The sequence below is a fragment of the Acinonyx jubatus genome, chromosome D3 (assembly GCF_027475565.1).
Source record: "Acinonyx jubatus isolate Ajub_Pintada_27869175 chromosome D3, VMU_Ajub_asm_v1.0, whole genome shotgun sequence".
In the NCBI taxonomy this organism is placed as follows: Eukaryota; Metazoa; Chordata; class Mammalia; order Carnivora; family Felidae; genus Acinonyx; species Acinonyx jubatus.
Window position 1 is genome coordinate 89,658,968 of NC_069392.1, and position 15,018 is coordinate 89,673,985.

The 15,018-nt window shown below is 51.9% G+C and overlaps 1 long non-coding RNA gene across 2 annotated transcripts; it reads left to right on the forward strand.

The window, feature by feature from the left end:
- Positions 1-675: 675 nt before the first annotated feature.
- On the forward strand, positions 676-13,938 carry LOC113602311 (uncharacterized). Of its 2 annotated transcripts, XR_008291683.1 has the most exons (5): positions 676-936; positions 3,648-8,034; positions 8,583-8,703; positions 9,205-9,533; positions 9,647-13,938. It is a non-coding gene; the product is annotated as an uncharacterized LOC113602311 (long non-coding RNA). The 2 variants fall into 2 exon arrangements; XR_003423736.2 differs by having other exon boundaries at positions 9,205-13,938.
- The last annotated feature ends 1,080 nt before the right edge of the window (positions 13,939-15,018 follow it).

The window sequence follows — 15,018 nt, forward strand, 5'->3', positions numbered from 1 at the left end:
GGTTTTCCTGGGGATCAGACCCCCTGGGCGTGTGTGCGGGGAGAGGGACCTCCTTGCTCTGTCACCCACGGGGCTGGCTTTCTGCAGAAAGGGGGCTGCGGTGGGAGGGTTTCCTCTGCTGCTCAGTGCCCGCTCCTTCCTCTTTCAGGCCCAGAAGCCCAGGAACCCCCATGTGAGCCTTATTCACTACTCTGTTCCCATTTCCGTGCACTGGTTGTATTTTGGATTTCAGAGTTTGGAAGTCTAAACATTTTCCCGCACTGAGGAATACGCAAGGATTTTGGTTCAGACTCCAAGTTAGGAAACACCTACGGAGTTTGTGTGTTCCTAAGAAAAACTGGATGAAATGAAATAAAATGGCATGTTTTGGGGCGGGGGGTATGGCTGTTATTCATTTTATCGACACACCGTATTTTAAGTGAGCCTCCCAGGTCGTAGGATTGGGAAGCGGCCCTCCTGATTGTCCCGAATGAAACCTTGAACTGAGAATAGGGAGTGTGGGAGTTTGGGCTTTTCCAGTAGTTTCTGAGCTCTGGACTCCGGGATGGGGAATGAGTTCCTGGCTCGCCTCCGCCCCCTGCCTCCAGTGGGCCCAGAAGACCGCTTCCCCTTTCTGCTCCTCAAATAAGCCTCGGCCTGGCCTCCCTGCTCAGCTTTACCCCCGAGGCCAGCGGCCAGTGAGCGAGTGCCAGTCTCCTGCTTGGACACAGTGAATGTCCTTAAGCCTCAACAAAATGACTAACGCGTCTTTAAAGTTTCTCTTAGAAGGGTCACCACCTTCTGAGGAAGTTCAAAGAATATAAAATCGAACGTTTGGGGAGGAAATCGGCTACATTTTGCTCTGGTGTTTTCAGGCGATGGGCATTTAGCGCATTAATTACGCAAGACCCGCTACATTTTAAAAGTCATTTGAAGATTTGGGGAAGAGATCCAAAGGTACTATTTCAAAACACCATCAGTGCAAGTTTCTCGTGGCTGCTTCAGCTTTATTTTCCTTGTACTTTGTTGTTGTTGTTGTTGTTACAGTGAGTGAAAGTTGTTATGTTGAAAGCCATGTGCACATTTATGAACAAATCATTTTAAATAGCTGTTTGCACAAAACTTGAACCTAATAAGCTTAGGGAGAGGGAGCACCGCCTGCCCCTTTCAAGTGGCATTAGGGAAGCCCAGCTTTAAAAGCTTAATAATCAGGCACATATAACGCTCGGTAGGCAGTCTTGTTAGAAACTCCAATTTGGTCCAAAGACAGCTTTTTTAATGTGTTTGATTTGTGATTTCTCAGAAACTGGTAAATGGTTACGGTCACGTTGGTTTGTACCGGAATCGCTTGAAAACAGCCTTCGGCTGGCCCTTTTAGGCACCTGAGGGTCTGGGGTTTCTCAAACATTGAAAAAAACAAACCGATGGTCGTTTGGCCACTCGAAGCCTTGTCTTTATTTTATTTCAAGAACGTTGAACTGCTGACGCACATCGCAGCACTGTAATAAGTGTATACTTACCTGTGTACGATACCGTATTTACATGTTTTATTAGATTTTAATAACGTGATCTTCCCGCCGTGACTCTGTGGTGGTTACGGTTTGCTCTAGGAGTCCTACCCTTTGCTTACGTGTGACAACAAATTGATCCTTTAAGTATTATTTAATGGCCTTCGGGTTTGATACAGAATCTATTCACGCTCATTCCACGGACTTTGCAACAGGACAGTCTGTCCCTGGAACTGTCAGACTCCCCAGGAAATAATAGCTTCTGACATTTGCGGTGTTAAAATATAGGATTAATGATCAGCTTTTAATGTGCAAATTAAGTATTCAGTACAAGAGTCCTCGCCTTTCCTTCTCCCGGTTTTATTTAACCCAGATGCTCTGCTGAATTCAGAAGCACGGGTTTAGTCTCCACCTAACCCAGCTCGGGTCAATGAGCTGCTAACTAGATTTTGGGGGTAAAATGGGAAATTACAAGACAGACTCCTTGGAAAAGCGGCATATTTCTAGCTCCACTGAAATGCCGTCAAGACCTCAGAGAAGTTAATGATTAACTGTAAAAACCGCAAGGCCCAAATCTCAGTCCCCGAAGTACAAAAGCTGACACTCAGCTAAGCACTGCACGTCCTTCCTCGCCGTGGGGCCCCAGCCACCTGACGTGGGAGCGGAGGGCAAGTCCACGGCTTCCGTGTTCTGTAAGAAACGGTTCTCTCCCCTTGTTCTGGGTCAAACTGGAAAAGAGGCTTTCTCTCCCCTGAAAACCTCGGCATTGTCGCTGGCTTTCCTTAAGCCTTAATAACATTCTTCGTCAGCCGATCCTAAAATTCCATAGAGTGTTCACTCGTGGTTACCTATTAAAAGACGAGTTATATGCACTAAATTATATGGTTAAAAACTATCACCTATTTTTGTAAGTGGGAGAAAACATTTTAAACTAGAACGCTAAAAGGAGCTGTGTATCTGTTGTCTCCGCCACAAGAGGCGACATTTATTTTGCGAAGGGTACTTGCATGGCAGTGACGTTTCACTGCTGATACTTCCGCTAAACGAAGTCCCTTTCTTTCTTGAAAAAAAGATTATTTGCCGTTTTCAAACCATCTCCTTCTGCCTTTCGGTGGGCTCTTCGTTTCTTTAGCTGATCTTTTAGAAAGTTTATTTATTTTTGAGACAGAGAGAGAGAGACAGAGCGTGAGTGGGGGAGGGGCAGAGAGAGGGAGAGAGAGGGAGAGAGAGAGCACCGGAGCAGGGTGGGGGGTGGGGGAGGGTCAGAGAGAGAAGGAGACACAGAATCCGAAGCAGGCTCCAGGCTCCGAGCTGTCAGCACAGAGCCCGATGAGGGCTCGAACTCGCGAACTGTGAGATCGTGACCTGAGCTGAAGTCGGAGGCTTAACCGACTGAGCCCCCAGGCGTCCCTTAGCTGATTTATTTGTTATCATGTGCACCAGCGATTGGCAAGGCTTTCTCTGTCATCGCTGCGTTGTTTGAAATGACGTGTGTGGCCTGGTAACGTGGATTCACGGGGTACTCCCACGTTCCACACCAAGGACAGTGGCGCCCAGGAGCCTTTCCCGGCCGCACGCAGTAGCTCACCCCACATTTGCCGCCAGCAGAGTCTTGGGGTCACTCTTTAAATTAAGGTCTCTGGGCGAACTGGAGAAGTACAGTTCCAGGACCGGGAGCTTCGGTCATAACAAAGTGCCTCTAAATGGCTCCCAGGCTCCCTCTTCGTTACTTCAGTAACAACACCAATTTAAATGGACACAACTGATTTCTAAGAATTCCAAGCAATATATTGTTGATGGCCTTTGAGACACGTAAGCCACAGATAAGCTAATCTTAACCGATTCTCTTTCCGGGGCATTTGGATGTGCGGCCGCGAGAGGCAGAGGTTTATAGAAGCATGGTTTTAAATTAGTACGGCATTCACTGAGTGACACTGGATTATTAACACTAATACACATGTGCACCTTGAACAAGACCCTTGATCTTAACCAGTGAAAACCCGAGCCCGTTCCTGAACAGAGACTAAACTCTGTTTGTAATGAACATTCAGCCAGAGTCCCATGTGTGCTGGTTAATGGGGCAGGGAGTTTGGGGGCAAGTGGGTTCAACAAAGGGGCTGGTGAATCCCGTGGCGTATAAAAGGCCGCCTTTCTTTTCAGTGTTGTGAGACCGACGGCCTTTCGTGTTGAATCAAGACGGCTTCCACTCACAGAAGTGCTTCTAACCTAAGTGGAAATTGAATTCAGGCCCAGCAGCAGGTAAGAGTGCCTGGTCCGGGGAGTGGGGAGTCTTAGGGGGTTCTTTCTCCATGGGTTTTGAAAGCAAAGTTGCCCTTCGGAGAGCACGACGCGGTGAACGCTGATGTGACAGACTGAGCCCGGGAGGCCACATCACAAACACACGCCGGCCAGAAATCCTTATTAATGTCACTGAGATCACTTCAAATTTATGGTATCGACAGTGATGCGAATAATGATCGCACAAGGGCCGTAATGGCAGGACCCGGCAAAGAGGGTCTGTTTTCTTCATCTGGATTTTTATTTTCTGTAATACGTGAGAAAACCGAATCGGGGGATGGGCTTTCGTGGTTGCCAGGAAACAGGTGTTTACGTTGTGAAGATAAGTGTTTGTCAAATATCAGTCATTTCAACCACCCTTTGGGCATCTTCCGCTCCGCAGAGGTGCCCGCTGATAATGGCCCGCTGATCTGCCAGCAACATCATGCAGAGAAGTTTCTGGCGAGGGTTCCTTTCTGTTGCATATAGATGTCCAGGCCTCTGTCAACTCTGCACCAGCCAAAGCCCTGAAACGATTCGGGGGAAGTCAATATTCCAAGAAAGGCTTTTCCTCAGAAGAAAACCCGGTTTCACACCTGGGTTGAGGATCTCTGTCAGGACGAGCCCTCTCGGTCTTTCCACCGAGGGGGAGCCGCTTGCCAGAAAAAGCGAATTAACTGCGTTAAGCTTCGAAAAGGAAAATTAAGTGGGCTTTAGCATTTTTTCAACCTGTTTTCTATTACCTGGTAACACCTTTTAAGGGAAGTTGAAAACACTGTAGTTCTTCAAAACCTAAGTGGAAAATTGGGGTAGAAACTATCTTCAGCCATGGAACAACTGTTGTCTCAGAAAGTCTCTAACGTCCATAATTCTATTGAGTAAATGCCAAGAAACACCCAGCAATTGTCAAGATTAACTGGTAAATCAATCCTGTTTCGAAAAATCACTGAAACGCCTATTGCCAGGCATCTGACCCTCTCCTACCCAATGTGTTGCTGATGTGGGGTTGTCCACACGGCCTTGGGGTCCCCAAACCTTAAGTCAACTAGGACTACAAGCTGATTAGCGCCCAGCAGGATGCACACCAGTGACAGGAAAGTGACAATCTGCACAGAGTTCACTTACGCTTCGCGAGAACAGAGACTGAGAGGCGTGCCCTGACCACTGGGCAGGAAAGACAGGGATCATGTCCCCACTAGCCTCAGATGTCAACTACGATCAGCTTCTAGTTTCCAAAGTAACAAAATAAATGATTAATTAACACTTAGATGTCACCATGTACTTTTTGCATTTAGAAATCTGCGTAGCTTGCCGATCCGAAAAAACGTTACGGACATCTTTAAATGGAAATGTCCAGGTACCGCCTTCTCAAATATTTATAGTCTTCCAAGCTTTTCATGGCCTTTAGAGACTGATCAGCGGTCCTTTAACCAGCATCAAATACATCATGAGAAAAGAAATAAAAACAAAAGACGCAAATGAGACCGAGAAAAGCAAGACTTAGAAGCTGTCTGTCTGATTCTCGGTCGGTTGCCTAGGCAGTTTTATTATTTTAGAAACCATACGAAAGAACTGTGTATTAGTTAACTTATTCATTCTGGAGAGAAATGGCCCCAGCCAGTGGCTGTCTCACGGCGTCAGGGAAAGCCAGGTCATCATTCCCCCGCACACGACGGCGAGGAGCAGGCTGTCCGCACAGAGCCGGGGGATTTCTCCTGGGGTCCTCACTGGTGGGCTCTCGGTGCCTCTCTCGGCTGCTTTATTCACCAAGAAGAGCGCGATGTGGGGTCGAGGCAGTGACGTAGTCCCAGTAGGAGCACGAAACCTTCCACATTTCCACCGCCCAGAGCTCCGCGTGGGCTGGCTCGGAGCCGAAAGCCGAGTGGCCCCGCAGGGTGACGTGTCTGCGGAGGGACAGCGCGCCTGCCCCCGGAGCGCGTGCGTGCACCTGCAGCCTCACTGCGGGCAGCGACGGGGAGCCCTGCCCCGCCCGGCACCCTGGCACCAGGATCGTGTGTTCGGCTGGAGTCCTAGCCTCACCTAGCCGGACTTTCCCCGGGGCCCGGCTGCCCGCTGCATCACCATAGCAATGGACAAACACGGTGAGAGTCGGCAGGGCCCCGCAGCTGCGGAAACCCTGCCCTCCTGGCCGCCCCGCGGGAGGGGCCGGGCTAATTTCCATGCGGCGTTTGGGGATGTTGGGATTCAGAGATCAAAGAAGGTCAAAGGGGGCCGTTGGAATGGCAGATATTTATTGTGTTTAATATAAATACAAACGTGTCCAAGAAGAGAAACTGAAACCTTAACAGGCCTGTGGATGGCGTTTGGTAAACAGAAAAGAACACATCTTGAAAGCAGGCGGCTGGTGAAATTGACTGGCACTGCAGAAGCTGTCGCGATTTAAACTGGGACAAATTAAGACAGCAACAATCTTCACCGACATTGAACATACACATTAGTTGAAAACCCTGAGGAAGACGTCTAGCTGCACTTTAGAAACGCTTTGGGAAACCTTCTGGCCACAAATGCAAACACAGCCCAGCGCACTTTAGAAATTTCTGGTCGCCCTCCTTAGCTGCGCTCGTTGTATTATTAAGAGTGTTTGTTTCATACCATTAACTGTGCAGTCAAGTTGGAGCCCGTTAAACAGCATTAATTTGACAAATTGTGGGATGGGGGTGTGAGTGCCAGCTGGAGAAAGGAGCTTTGTGTTTCGGGGTCTCCATTAGTGAAACAATAAATAAGGCTATGGTAAAACTGATATGATGGGAAATGACTTCTATTCAGTTAACTCAATTATTAGTGCTAATTGGGGCCAGGTGAAGCATGGATAATTGAAATTCACAGATAATCCAAAAACCTCTATTTAACCAATAACTTCAAACTTCTTCCCCATCAAACCAATTACCAGAGGAGCTAACAAATAGAAAAAATGGATTAAATTGAATTTTGCCTCCCCAAAGATTACCACTATGATGTCTTTCTATTGATTAATCCACAACAAGAGCCAAGGGTTGACTGCATTCAAGAGACTAAATTACAGACAGTCCCCAACAATTGAAAAGGAAAAGGCTACGTCCCAAAGTTGATGACTCCACTACCTGAAGCTCAGAATGCTTTTTCGCAGAGCACCATATTCCTCAGGGGCTCTGAGGCAGCCCCGAGGGGCCAACTGGTGACCTAGTGACACTGGAAATATATTTAGCATCCTAACTCCTTTAATGAATCCCCTCTGAATCCTAAAGCCTTATCCTCCAGCCCCTAAATCTCTCTGAGCCCTAAATCTAAGGGTTTTTTTTTAGTTGCGGTAAATTCACATAAGGTTAACAACCATTGTGAGTTGAGTGTGCACGTCAGTGACATCTAGAACATTCACGAGGCTGTGCGACCACCCGCCTCTATCAACTGTCTCAACATTTTCATCACCCCCAAGAGAAACCCCTTTGGGACCCTCAGCAGCCACTGCCTGTTGTCCCCTCCTCCCAACCCCTGGCGACCGCAGATCGACTCACTGGAGCTATGGGTTCCCCTGTTCTGGACATTCCATGTCAACGGAATCATGCAACATGTGGCCTTTCGTGTCTGGCTTCTTTCACTGCCATACTCTATTTAAGGTTCATCCGTGTGATCGCATGTGTGAGGACGTCCTTCCCTTTTATTGCCAAATGACTCTCCGTGGTCTGGACGGACCACGCGTTCTTGACCCACCTGTCAGCTGATGGACGCTTGGGTTGTCTCCATCTCGCGGCCACGTGCAACCGTCACCCCTAAGGTTGCACCCTGACATGCCCTGCCCTCGGAGGAAATGGGAAGTGGAGGGGGAAGGGTGGACAGAAGCTTGGGAAGCAGGGGGGCCCTTGTGGCGGAGCATGGGGAGGCTCCTCCTGTGCGCCGGGCCGCGGCACTCCCAGGCGCTGGCATCTGGGGCGGGCAGCGTCCCTCCCACAGGGCTGCCGTCGGCAGGGACATTCCGCTAGAAGCATCGACAGTGAGGGATAATTCAAGACAGCGTCAACCATGGTGGAGAACACAGGGAGACATGGAACCCGTCAGAGAGGGGCACGAGGGAGGCCGGAGGAGGCCCGCTGGGGGCAGGTACCTCCTTCAGATTCGGGTGTCGCTGGTTCCCAAGACGGAGAGCAGAACTGGACTGACCCAGCGAGAAATCTGGCAAGTGTCGTTGGCCTGTTCTCCGCTTTTCTGAAAACACAGGCGCCAGGAGAGGTTTCCATAGCAGCTTCCAAATTGGACACCAAACTTCACTCAGCAGGTAATTCTGTTCCCTCAGCGCGTGACCTGGGTGTCCCCGTGCCCATCAAACCCACACCTCACGCAGAGTCCTCCTGCCTTAGAGCCCTACGCCTCCATGCTGGGCCCACCCTCTGCCTCCCTCTGCACCCTGCATCCTTGCCAGGACGGGGGAGGCTGGCCGGCGGCCACAGCACATTCCAGAAGGCCAAATGCAAGGTCTTCCCTGGCTTCCGTGGTGTGTGCTTGGCATTTTTCAACGACTTCTGTTGGCCAATGTTCTTTATGGTAGAACAGGATGAGCTACATCATTTCTGGCTGTGCAATTTGACAGCTGTCTGTATGTGATTTATATATACAAGTGTGTCTAGAGAGAGCGACATATATGTGCACATGTGTGTGCCCATGCGCACAAACGTAATTTTGTGATGACGGTTGTATTTATCCCTGTTTGCTTTACTTATTCCATAAACTTCATTATAAATTCAAAAAAGAAAATTGGTCCCAAATCCAATCACACCGGCACATTAACACTGAGTTTTTCATATTTCCTTTCTGTTGTTGTCACAGGACATTGATAGTTTTCCATTTCTCCTTTTCCACGTTTCGTCACTTTTCTTGGCGTCCTACAGTTTGTAAAAGGTACAAATGGCGGCCGCCATGCTTGCGGGCGCTGAAGGACCCGGTCAAGGTAAGGACGGCCCCTGCTCGGTCTGCTCAGTCCCAGCCAGGCCGCAGGAGGAGTCGGGGGGCAGCCAAGGGGTGCCCCCAGATGTGCACCTGACTTTCTCGTGCAGTGAGTCAAGTGCTGTAGATGCCAGGGGCCCCAGCTTCCTCATGACAGTGGCCAGGCTGGTGGGGGAGCCCCTGGTGTCCCCTCCATTTTCTTAGTGACACAGTGGGCAAGACCTGTCCCTCTGCTGCTGCAGGGACACCTGTGTTTCTCAAGTGCACGGGGCTGAGTTCCAACTCACTGCCTCCCGGAGCCTCCAGGGTTCCAGACCCCCTTCCGGTCTTACGCGCCGGTCGTCCCTGGTTCGCCCTCTGTCAGGACTGGGAGGGACAGTGCAGCGGGACACTTGGGACAAATAGTTAGCAGGCCGATCCTGGAGGGCCTGGCTCCTGCCCTCCTCAGTTACCTGCCTTGCCGTTGGCCCACGCGGACCCTGAGCCAACCGGCCCCTTTCTGAAGCCCAAACCAGGTTCTGGGAGCCGTGGACAAGTCTGTCCCCTGGACAGACTGCAGACCCAAGCTCCGCTTCTGGGCAGCCCCAAACGGCCGTGGTCATCCTTTGTTTCTGCTTCTTCACCCACCTCGCTGAATCTCCGTCAGTCTCCAGAGAAGTCTCCGTGCCTTCCCCAGTTCCACCATCCTGCCCAATGACGCGTCTGCAGGTGACACGCTGGCACGTTGTTAACAGGAACAGAGTTGACACCAACTTTTACTCTCCTCTCTCCTCCTCCGAATCACCTGCCTTTCTCTCCCGGCCTTGAGGGGCGGTGCACCTCTCTACTGCTGAGGTCAGTCTGTCCTGGGTCCTTTTCACCATCATCGTCATCTATGGTCAGGTCATTTCCCACCCACTCAGTTTTTATTCTTCTCTTGGTCAACACGCGTGTCCACATTCTTCCAGCTGGAAAACCGGCCACAAGGACCGGGGAGGGTGTCCCAAAGCCCCTGAGCGCCCAGCGCCTCCTTACCCCGCGATCCGGCTGTGGAGACCGCACTACCGCATGAACCGTGTGGCGGACGGACGGCAGGTGCTAAGGAGGAGGTTCACGCAGGAAGTGTGCGTGGGTGCGCGGGACGCCCCTCAGAACACACGCGCGTGCACCCCGAAGATGACACCCAGGCCGCTGACCCAGGAGCAGCTTCTACTGCCTTCCTTCTGCCCTCGTCCATTTCCCGTACTTTCCGCGAGCAACACATGAACACGCGGCGACTTTTAGCGAGCACTGAGCTAAGAGCTGTAGTGCCCTGGCTCACTTAACTTTTCCAGCTGCTCTGAGGATTGTCCCCTTATGACCCCTGTCTTATAGACAAGGGAGCTGATGCTTTGAGTGCCCGAGAGGCCTCCGGAGCCGACCGGCCCCCCAGTGCTCTCACACCTGTGGCTGTGAAGCGGGAGCGGGTCCCCATGGCCAGGGCTGGCGGGACGTACACCCGGAAGAATTGAAGGAGGCGGGATGGGTGGCAGCAGAAGGTGGGCTGAAGAGCCCTGAGCGGGGAGAGCCCTCACACGGACCGTCACTGGAAGTGGGCGGCGTCTAGGGGGCCTTGGTAAGCTTGCAGGGCAGGTCCTTCCGGGCGAGGCGACTCTGGGAGTCGTCCTCAGCTGTAGGCTGTCACCACCCTGGAGGGGTGAGGGGTGAGGAGCTTCAGTTCCGAGGGGGATCTGGATGGCCCGCTGTGTGCCCACGACAAACACCCACAGACTCTCGAGGGCACATTCAAATCTCACTTCCCCCAGGGAGCGTTCCTCGATTACCCTGATCAGGATGGGCCCTAACGACCCCACAAAAATACCTTTTGCCCGCTGGGTGATCACCTTCTCCCTTCCCCCCGTCGGGCCCTGGTGATCTCCAATCTGTCTTCTCTCCTGGACATCGCCTACAAGAAGAACCACAGTACGTGTCCTTCTGTGCCTGGCCTCTTTCACTGGGCAGAGTTTGTCAAGGTTTGTTAGCACTGCATTTTTGGGTCTCCCCCCAAATTTACGTGTTGAACCCTTAACCCCCGGTGTGATGGTATGAGGAGGTGGGGCACTGGGAGGTGATTGGGTCATGAGGGGGATCGGTGCCCTCATAAACCATGGGGAGCCATGGGATTTCTGTCCACTTGGGGAGCACACCGCGAGGAGGCACCATCTACAGGCCAGGAAGACGGTCTTCACCAGATCCGGGCTCTGCCGGCACGTCCCTATCAGACTTCCAGCCCCCAGAACTGTGACAGATACGTGTCTGTTTGTTCAAGCTGCTGTGCCTGGGATACTGTGCTAGGGACGCCTGAGTAGATTAAGCAGGTGCATCCTGGGAAGCGGTTCGGGACCTGGGGGCAGCTACAGATGCACAGCTACCTTCAGTAGCAAGAGTGATGGTTATCATATAAAATTCATCATCCAGGAGCACCTGGGTGGCTCCCTCAGTTGAGCGTCCGACTCTTGGTTTTGGCTCAGGCTAGGATCTCGCGGTCCGTGGGTTCGAGCCCCGTGTCGGGCTCTGTGCCGACAGCTCAGAGCCTGGAGCCTGCTTCGGATTCTGCGCCTCCCTCTCTCTCTGTCCCTCCCCCGCTCACACTCTGTCTCTCTCTCTCTCTCTCTCAAAAATAAATAAACATTAAAAAAATAAAATAGAATTCTTAATCTGTACCTCGGCCATCAAAAGGACAAAGCCCAGATGATACGCTGCATAAAATAATCACCACCCTTGTTGCTGAAGAGAATTGTATGTTCACACCTGCTCCCTGGCCCCACACTGTGCCCTTGGCTGTCAGATCCTTGGCTCTTGGGATCTCTCACCTTGGTTCTTGAGACCATCTCTCCTTGGCTCTTGGGATCTCTCTTGGGATCCCAATATTTTAGGGAAAATATTGAAAAACAGGTAGCAGTAACCGTTTTCAATATTTTAGTGTACGTATTTCTTTTATTTTAATCGTTTATTAAGTTTCAAGCATGCAATATAGTGGTTCCACAGTGTTTCTCAGTGCCGGTCACGATAGGGGTATGCTTAGTCCCCATCACCCATTTCGCCCATCATTTGTCTTATTTTTAAGGAAATATATACATCCACATGATTTGTCATAAAGTTCAGCTCCCACACATCCTGAGGAGTTTTATAGCATCCGAACTCTTTTTGATACTCATGGGATAAAGCCATCGTCAGCTCGGTCTTATTGTCAAATATCCTTTCTTTCTCTACTACAGGAAATGTGTTTCTTTACAAAAGGGTCAGTTGAGGAAAACTCTCACTTATTCTCGTCCTTCTGATGAAATTTTCCAGTTCAGAGTCCGCTGCACCCGCACCAGAATGCCGTATGCTTATTAGCGCATCGAGTACCTTGAGGCTATGATTAGGCACCTGCACCCCGTTTCTTAAAACCTCTGCCTTCAAAAGTTATGGGCAGAAGACAGAGGACCTGCTTCTGTGGCTGAGCTACGTGCCTCACTGTGCCCCTGGGCCTTGAGAGAATCTGCCCCCATGAATCGGGGATGCGGTTGGTGTTTCTAGAAGGTCACAGGACATGGTTGTTCTTCAAGATTTGGGAGGGGGGGCAGGAATCACTCTGAGTCTCGTGGGGGGTCCTGGCTCTTCCGACCACTTGTGCTTGGGGGTGCTGGCCCGTGGGGCAACCGGCTGAAACCACAGCAGCCTGGAGACCGAGGTCTAAGCAGGGGTACAGCAGAGGCTGTCCGAGGAGGAAGGGCCTCTCGTGTGCTGCTAGACCTGGCTGTCGTGGGGCGAGGGCCACGACGTCAGCCCTGTAGCAGGCCAGCTGGCAGAGGTCCCCAGCTGCCACCCGAGTCTTACCTCGTTCTGGTCTGGGGGACACTGCTTGTCGTGGCCTGACGTGTTTGGATCTGTCAAGAGGGAACCTTTTTTCTCACAAGACACAAGAACAAAGCGTGGGATTAGTTTTATGTGAACTTGGATGTTCCCATTTAGCTGATAGGAAAAGCATGGCGTAGTGGCTACAAACAATGCTGGCTCGCCCGCTCGGCACCTGTTAGAAGCCCTGCTGGGCCTCAGTCTCTCCGTCTGAACACAGGGACGACGAGGGTGCCGAGGCACCCAGGTCCACGAGCCTGGTGTGAGGCTTAAGCCAGATAATGTTTTTAAGGCACTCGGGACAATGCCCAGCACAACGTAAGTGCTACAGACAAGTTCCGTGCAATAAGCCCGTTCAAAACTACACACCAAAGCGCGTTGACAGGTGTCAGGAAAGGGGGCAGCGACTTGACCTGCCGTGGGGAGAAGATCATCTCCTCCTGCGCCCTCAGCGTATTCCGTTGTAAACCAGGCATGAAGCACGCGTGTGTGTTCGTGGGCGTCCCTCCGGGGGTTGTGGCGCTCCGATCGTGGGTGCCCACCGGCCACTCGCCCTGGAAAAAGTCGGCCAAGGAGGTCAGCAGACTACGGGAAGGAGGACCTCAGGAAACAGTGTGTTTTCTGAGGCTCGTGGGTCAAACACAACTGGCCCTCGTTTGCTGGTTTCCATCAGCGACTGTCTTCCGCGGAGCCGACAGGCAACCTGACAGGTGCAAGAGGAGGTCTGTGTCCAGAACAAGACAACCTCAGGTCACTTCACACCCCTCCTGGGAAGGCGTTCGCCTGCGCATGGGGGCCCAGTGGTACCAGGATCAGCCCTTCCCCGGGGCACGGCCGCCTCCTCTTAGCCACGGTGACCACGTTGTAGAGAGAGCAGGGCACGCATGTATGACACTGGCTAACGCACGGATCCCAAGTGACTGTCCCAGAGGTGCCTCTGTTTACCGGTGAATCATCTCCGCTGAAGCCACTGAGAATTCACATCCGAGGGAAGAAAGCCGTCCAGTCCCAGCTAATTCGTGGAACGCTACTTGACGGAATTTGCTTATAATATTAACGATTCCTGGGGCGCCTGGGGGGCTCCATCAGTTAAGCGTCCGATTCTTGACCTCGGCTCAAGTCATGATCTCGAGGTTCATGAGATCGAGCCCCGTGTCGGGCTCTGTTCTAACAGCGTAGACCCTGCTTGGGATTCTCGTTCTCTCCCTCTCTGTCTGCCTCTCCCTCTCTCAGAATAAATAAAACACTAAAAAATAATTTCGAATATCTCCCAGGAAAATACAGCATTTAGGAGCTTTGTAAGTCCGCACGAAGGCAACATTAGAATTTCACACAGAGCACCCCAAAATGAGGTGCTGGGACAGGGAGCAAGACCAGTGTCATCGCATGGGCTGTGGCTATCGGTTTTGATTGCTGGTTCACCTTACTGAGGGTCCGGACCGTGAGGCAGTCGGGGCGGCAGGTCTGATGGGCATTAGAGACGGGACAGTCTAGCACGGTTACTCTGTAATACTCAGCAGAAACACCCACCGCCAGGACAAAGTCGACAACCAAGGCTCCCGCGGTTTCCAGCAAGCACTGCCAACACTCCGGGACCTGGGGCCACTGACTGGGAATAGCGGCCCTCTGTCACAGAGCTGGCCACTCCGGAGGGCAGGCCGACATCTGGACGCACACATTGGGTCACGGGCAATGTGGTAAGTGAGGACACGAAGGGGTCATGCTGTGTGGTAGAGCTGGGAAGGCTTCTCAGGAGGACGGCCATCGAGTGGGCAGGCAGGTCCCAGCCTAGTGGCCACAGCATTGGTGCAGATGGGTATGTGTCCCGGTGGTGCTGTGGGGGAGGGGCAGAAGGGACTCGTCTCCCTGGCTGGGGAGGAGGAGGTGACGGGGTGTGGGTGGAGGGCAGAGACTGATGGAGGGCAGGGCTCTGTCTGGGACAGGGAGGGACGGCCCCCAACAGTTGGGTTTCCGTGTCCTTCTCCCTCGTTCTAGCCCAAGGCCATCCTCTGGCCAGCACACAGCCGGAGTTAATAGCCGGCTGTATATAATCCACGTAACCTCAGGTGGGCTAGGGCTAGCTGGGGTTATTTCGGAATTTCAGCAAACTAGCCCCGAATCAAAATGGTATCTGTTTACTCCACTTGCCCCTAAGGAGATACGATCACGTTCCCTCTGGTCCTGCTTCTGTGTGAAGGTCCCTGTGACTTCACAATCAGCCTTAATATGGGCAAAAATGGGGGCACCTGGGGGGCTCAGTCAGCTGAGCATCCGACGTCGGCTCAGGTCATGATCTCACAGTTTGTGGGTTCGAGCCCCGCGTCGGGCTCTGTGCCGACAGCTCGGAGCCCGGAGCCTGCTTCGGATGCTGTGTCTCCTTCTCTCTCTGCCCCTCTCCTGCTCATGCTTTGTCTCACTCTGTTTCTCAAAAATAAATAAATGTAAAAAAATTTTTTTTAAT